This window comes from Orcinus orca, chromosome 16 (genome assembly GCF_937001465.1).
Source record: "Orcinus orca chromosome 16, mOrcOrc1.1, whole genome shotgun sequence".
Taxonomy (NCBI): domain Eukaryota; kingdom Metazoa; phylum Chordata; class Mammalia; order Artiodactyla; family Delphinidae; genus Orcinus; species Orcinus orca.
The window spans coordinates 50093483-50100403 of record NC_064574.1 but is presented as its reverse complement, the minus strand read 5'-3'; the positions used below and the strand labels follow the sequence as shown (position 1 = coordinate 50100403).

Sequence of the window (6921 nt, the reverse complement as noted above, 5' to 3'; positions counted from 1 at the left end):
CTAGGAATAGAAGGGAACTTCCTCAACGTAATAAAAGGCATGTATGAAAACTCCACAGTTAATATCATACTCAATGGTGAAAGACTGAAAACTTTCCCTCTATGACCAAGACCAAGACAAGGATGCCCCTTTTCACCACTGCTATTCAACACTGTACTGGAGGTCTAGCCAGAGCAATTAGTCAAGAAAAATAATTAAAAGGCTTTGAATTGGAGAGGAAGAAGTAAAACTATATTAACAGATGATATAATCCTATAATATAGAAAATTCCAGCAATCCACAAAAATATTACGGGAGCTAATAAACTAATTCAGCAAAGTTGCAGGGTATAAGATCAACACACAAAAATCAGATGTGTTTCTATACCTGCAATGAACAGTCTGAAAAAGAAACTAAGGAAACAATACCACTTATAATAGCATCCAAAAGAATAAAATACCCAAGAATAAATTTAACCAAGGAGGTAAATGACTTGTACACTGAAAAGTACAAAACATTGCTGAAAGAAATCAAGGAAAACATAAATACAGTGAAAGGCATCCATATCCATGGATTGATGACTTAATACTGTTAAGATGACAATACTAACAAAGTGTCTACAGAGTTGAAAAAATTCCAATGGCCTTTTTTATAAAAATATAAAGACCAATCCTCGAATCCATATGGAATTGTAAGAGGCCCTAAATAATGAAAACAATCTTGAAAAAAGAATAAAGCTGACAAACTCACACTTCTGATTTTAAAACAGTACAAAGTAATCAAAACTGCTCATGGCACAAGGATAGACACACAGACCAACAGAATAGAATGCTGAGCCTAGAGAAAAACCCTTGCATGTATGGCCAAATGGCCTTTGACAAGGGTGCCAAGACCATTCAATGGAAAAAGGATAGTCTTTTCAACTGATGCTGGGAAAAATGGATCTACATGCTAAAGAATGAGCTTGGGTCCTTACCTCACACCATATTCAAAAATTAACTCAAAATGGATGAAATACCTAAATGTAAGAGCTAACACTATTACAACTCTTGAAAGAAAACATGGTTACTCTTCATGACCTTGGAGTTGGCAGTGGATTCTTAGGTATGATGCCAAAAGCAAGAGCAACAATAACCCAAGATAAATTGGACTTCATCAAATTTAAAACTTTTATGCATCTAAAGACACTATCAAGATGTGGGACATATATACAATGGAATATTATTCCGCCATAAAAAGAAACGAAATTGAGCTTTTGTAGTGAGGTGGGTGGACCTAGAGTCTGTCATACAGAGTGAAGTAAGTCAGAAAGAGAAAAACAAATACCATATGCTACCAAATATATATGGAATCTTTAAAAAAAATGGTTATGAAGAACCTAGGGGCAGGACGGGAATAAAGACACAGACCTACTAGAGAATGGACTTGAGGACACGGGGAGGGGGAAGGGTAAGCTGGGACAAAGAGAGTGGCATGGACATATGTGCACTACCAAATGTAAAATAGATAGCTAGTGGGAAGCAGCCTCATAGCACAGGGAGATCAGCTTGGTGCTCTGTGACCACCTAGAGGGGTGGGATAGGGAGGGTGGGAGGGAAGGAGACGCAAGAGGGAAGAGATCTGGGGATATATATATATGTATAGCTGATTCACTTTGTTATAAAGCAGAAACCAACACACCATTGTAAAGCAATTATACTCCAATAAAGATGTTTAAAAAATAAAGACATTATCAAGTTTGGGGTTAGCAGATGCAAACTATTACATATAGAATGGATAAACAATAAAGTCCTTCTGTATAGCACAGGGAACTATTTTCAATATCCTGAGATAAACCATAATGGAAAAGAATATAAAAAAAGAACATATATATGTATAAATGAATCACTTTGCTGTACAGCAGAAACACAGCATTGTAAATCAACTATACTTCAATTAAAAAAAATAAAAACAAAGACGCCATAGAGTGAAAAGATGACCCACAGAATGAGAGAAAATATTTTCAAGTCGTATATCTCATAAGACTCTACTATCCAGAATATATAAATAACTGACAACTAAGCAACAAAAAGACAAACATCCCAATTCAAAATTATTTGAATGGACATTTCTCCAAGGAAGACATACAAATGGCCAACAAGCACATGAAAAGATGCTCAAAATCCTTAATCATAGAAATGCACATGAAAATGCACACAATGAGATACCACTTCACACCCATGAGGGTGGCTATGATTTTTTTTAATGGAAAAAAACAAGTGTTGGCAAGGATGTAGAAAAATTGGAAACTTCGTACATTGCAATTGGTAATGCAAAATGGTGCAGCTGCTATGGAAAAGTCTAACAGTTCCTCAAAAAGTTAAACGTTGGGTCAATTACCATACAAACCAGCAATTCTACTTCTAGGTATATATCCAAAAGAACTGAAATCAGGGAATTAAACAGATACTTGTATGCCAATGTTCACAGCATCATTATCCACAGTAGCCAAAAGGTGGAAACAACACAAATGTCCACCAACAGGTGAATGGATAAACAAAGCATACAAGGGAATACTATTCAGCCACAAAAAGGAATAAAGTATCAGCACACACTACAGTGTGGATAAATCTTGAAAACATTATGCCCAGTAAAATAAGCCAGACACAAAAGGTCACCTGTAATATGATTCCATTTATAGAAATATCTAAAACAGGTAAATCTATAAAAATAGAGAGCTGACTAGTGGTTGCCAGAGGCTGAGGGGAGGGGAGAATGGGGAGTGACTGCTAATGGTACAGGGTTTCCTTTTGAGATGATAAAATATTTTGGAACTAGATAGAGGTGATAATTGCACAACACTGTGATATATTAAATGCCACTGACTGTTTACTGTAAAATGGTTAATGTCAATTTCTTCTCAGTTTTTAAAAATAAGCCTTCTGAGTGTCCTGAGACCCTGCCCCAGGGGGCTGGGAGACCTCACACTGCCAAGATCTAGTGAGAACAGTTGGGGTGGGGGAGGGGTGGTGAGACAGATAAAGTGCTTCATCCCTTTTTTGCTAAGCGCATAGGGCTGGATTCACTTAAGGCTAAAACATGAGGCCCTGATTAGCCAGTGGGATGGAAGGTGGGCTTCCAGAGCCAGCATGTGACACATGGGCACTCTTTTAACTGATGGTCTTGGAAAGACAGTCACACATGCAACTACCAATTAGACGAGGAAAACTCGAGCAAGTGAAAGGGCAGCCGTGGCTACGTGATGTGGGTGATTCTTTTTTTTTTTTTTTTTTTTTTGCGGTACGCGGGCCTCTCACTGTTGTGGCCTCTCCCGTTGCGGAGCACAGGCTCCGGACGCGCAGGCTCAGTGGCCATGGCTCACGGGCCCGCCGCTCCGCAGCACATGGGATCTTCCCGGACCGGGGCACGAACCTGTGTCCCCTGCATCGGCAGGCGGAATCTCAACCACTGCGCCACCAGGGAAGCCCAATGTGGGTGATTCTTAAACCTACATCTGGAGGGCTTTCTGCCTGAGGCCGCCTGCCCCACCCTCACCCAGATCAGCTTCTTAGCAAGGCCCTGGGACATAGTTGGGGTCCTGACCCCTCTTCCCACAGGTGTGTGACCACCTCATCCACCAGGACTGACCTCACTGGGTGGACAGCAGCTGACCCTGCCTCTGGGCAGTGTGGCTCACTGTTCTAGGGGTCATACCTGTCTAGCTGTTCCGCATGGTCCACACTGTTACAGCTTTATCATCGATCCCGGTACCTCACGGTCTCAGCCCCCACTTCTCATAACTGCCTTGACTATCTCTGGCCCATTGCTCAAAACAAGCTGAAGTTTCTTGTTAGTTCTAATACAGGCAGACCTCATTTTATTGCACTTCACAGAAATCAGTGTTTTTTACAAATTGAAGCAACCCTGCATCAAGTCTGTGGTGCCATTTTTCAACAGCATTTTCTAACTTCAGGTCTCTGTGTCACATTCTAGTAATTCTCTTAAAAATAATGAAAATGTTTGAAATATTGCATTTGTGATGGTGCTATGTGATCAGTGATCTTTGATGCCACTATTGTAATTGTTTTGGGCACCATGAACTGTACCCATGTAAGACCATGAACTGAATGGATAAATGTGTGTGTTCTGACTGCTCTACCAACCAGCCGTTCCCCCCATCTGTCTCCCTCTCCTCAGGCCTCCCTGTTCCCTAAGACACAGCAAGATTGAAATTAGGCCAATTAATAACCCTACAGTGGCCTCTAAGTGTTCAAGTGAAAGGAAGAGTTGCATGTCTCTCACTTTAAATCAAAAGCTGAAGATGATTAAATTTAGTGAGGAAGGCATGTCAAAAGTCAAGGTAGGCCAAAAGCCAGGCCTCTTGCACCAAACAGCCAAGCTGTGAATGCAAAGGAAAAGTTCTTGAAAGAAATTAAAAGTGCCACTCCAGTGAACACATGAATGATAAAGTGAAACAGCCTTATTGCTGATATGGAGAAAGTTTTAGTCTAGATTGAAGATCTAACTAGCCACAACATTCCCTTAAACCAAAGTCTAATTCAGAACAAGGGTAACTCTCTTCAATTCTGTGAAGGCTGAGAGAGACAAGGAAGCTGCAGAAGAAAAGCCTGAAGCTGGCAGAGGTTGGTTCGTGAGGCTGAAGGAAAGAAGCCATCTCCATAAAATAAAAGTTCAAGGTGAAGCAGCAAATGCTGATGTAGAAGCTGCAGCAAGTTATCCAGAAGATCTAGCTGAGATCATTAATGAAGGTGGCTGCACCAAACAACGTATTCAATGTAGACGAGACAGCCTTCTATCAGAACAAGAGGCCATCTAGGACTTTCACAGCTAGAGAGGAGAAGTCAGTGCCTGGCTTCAAAGCATCAAAGGACAAGCTGACTCTCTTGTTAGGGGCTAATGCAGCTGGTGACTTTAAGTTGAAGCCAATGCTTATTTACCATTCTGAAAATCCTAGAGTCCTTAAGAATTATGTTAAATCTACTCTCCTATGCTCAATAAATGGAACCACAAAACCTGGATGACACATCTGTTTACAACATGGCTTACTGAATATTATAAGCCCACTGTTGACACCTACTGCTCAGAAAAAAAAAAAAGATTCAAAATATCACTACTCATTGACAATGCACCTGGTCACCCAAGAGGTCTGGTGGAGGTGTACAATGAGATTAATGCTATTTCCCTGTCTGCTAGCACAGCATCCATTCTGTAGCCCATGGATCAAAGAGTAATTTTTGATTTTGAAGCCTTATTATTTAAGAAATGCATATCATAAGGCTATAGCTGCCATATATAGTGATTCCTCTGATGGATCTGGGCAATGTCAACTGAAAATCTTCTGAAAAGGATTCACCATCCTAGATGCCATTATGAACTTTTATGATTCATGGGAAGAGGTCAAATTATCAACATTAACAGGAGTTTGGAAGAAGTTGACTCAAACCTTCATGGATGACTTTGAGGGGTTCAAGACTTCAGTGGAGGAAGTAATTGCAGATGTGGTAGAAATAGCAAGAGAACTAGAATTAGAAGTGGAGCCTAAAGATGTAACTGAGTTGCTTCAATCTCATGACAAAACTTTTAATGAATGAGGAGTTGCCTCTCACGGATGAGCAATAAAGTGGTTTCTTGATATGGAATCAACTTCAGTGAAGGTGCTGTGAAGACTGTTGAAATGGCAACAAAGAATTTTAAATATTACATGAACTTAGTTGATAAAGCAGCAGCAGGGTTTGAGAGGACTGACTCCAATTTTGAAAGAAGTTCTACTATGGGTACAATGCTATCAAACATCATTGCATGCTACAGAGAAATCATTCATGAAAGGAAGAGTCAATCAATGTGGCAAACTTCATTATCTTATTTTAAGAAATTGTCACAGCCACCTCAACCTTCAGTAACCACTACCCTGATCAGTTAGCAGATATCAACATCAAGGCAGGACTCTCTACCAGGAAAAAGACTACAACTCACTAAGGCTCAGATGATGATTAGCATTTTAAAATTAAGGTATGTATGTAACATTACTCTTTTAGACATAATGCTATTGCACACTTAATAGACAACACTACAGTGTAAAGGTAACTTTTATATGCTCTGGGAAACCAAAAAATCATGTGATTTGCTTTATTGCGATGTTCTGGAACCAAAACCCATGGCATCTCCGAGTTGTGCCTGTAGTTTATGTGCAAATAGTGGACGGTATCGTTTCTTTTCTTCCTACCTGAGGCTCTTTGCCTTTTTGGTTTTTTAGGGGTTTGGGGTTTTTTTTTTTTCGGCCACACCACATGGCTTGCAGGATTTTAGTTCCCTGACCAGGGATCGAACCTGGGCCCTCAGCAGTGACAGCACAGAATCCTAACCACTGGACCACCAAGGAATTCCCTCTTTCTTGTCTTCTTGTGCTAGCTTCCAGGTTGAGGCCCACCATCTCTTACGACGTCTTGTCTTTTTTCTAACCTAGAAGTTGTCCCTTTAAAAAATTGCACCACAGTGAGCTAGTCTACTGCAAAAACCCTTTGGCTGAAACCATGTAAAAATGCTGGGGAAAAAAATAAATTTTGTTTCTGAACTCACAAAAAATATATAATGCAGTGCGAGAAGCTGAAAGCCAGAACAGTGCACCGCAGGCTGCAGGAAGAGGCACCTTGTCCTGATGACATGGGGACTCCCAACAAAGACCTTTCCATAAAACTAGAACCCTTTCAGGGCCAAAACATTAGACAACAAAATCAATGAAACCCAATTTGGTTCTTTGAAAATATCAGTAAAAGGGATAAACTAGCTACAATGATCAGACAAAAAGGAGACAGAACACAAATTACAACATCAAGAAGGAAAAAGGGGACATCACTACAGATCCTATAGACATTGAAAGGACAATAAGAGAATATTGTGGACATTATTCTAATAGACTTGACATCCTAGTTGAAGTGAAAAAGA

The 6921-nt window shown here is 40.1% G+C and overlaps 1 non-coding gene across 1 annotated transcript; it reads right to left on the bottom strand.

Annotated features, from left to right (window-relative positions):
• Positions 1-6285: 6285 nt before the first annotated feature.
• On the bottom strand, positions 6286-6358 carry TRNAD-GUC (transfer RNA aspartic acid (anticodon GUC)). The gene has a single exon. It is a non-coding gene; the product is annotated as a tRNA-Asp (tRNA).
• Positions 6359-6921: the final 563 nt, after the last annotated feature.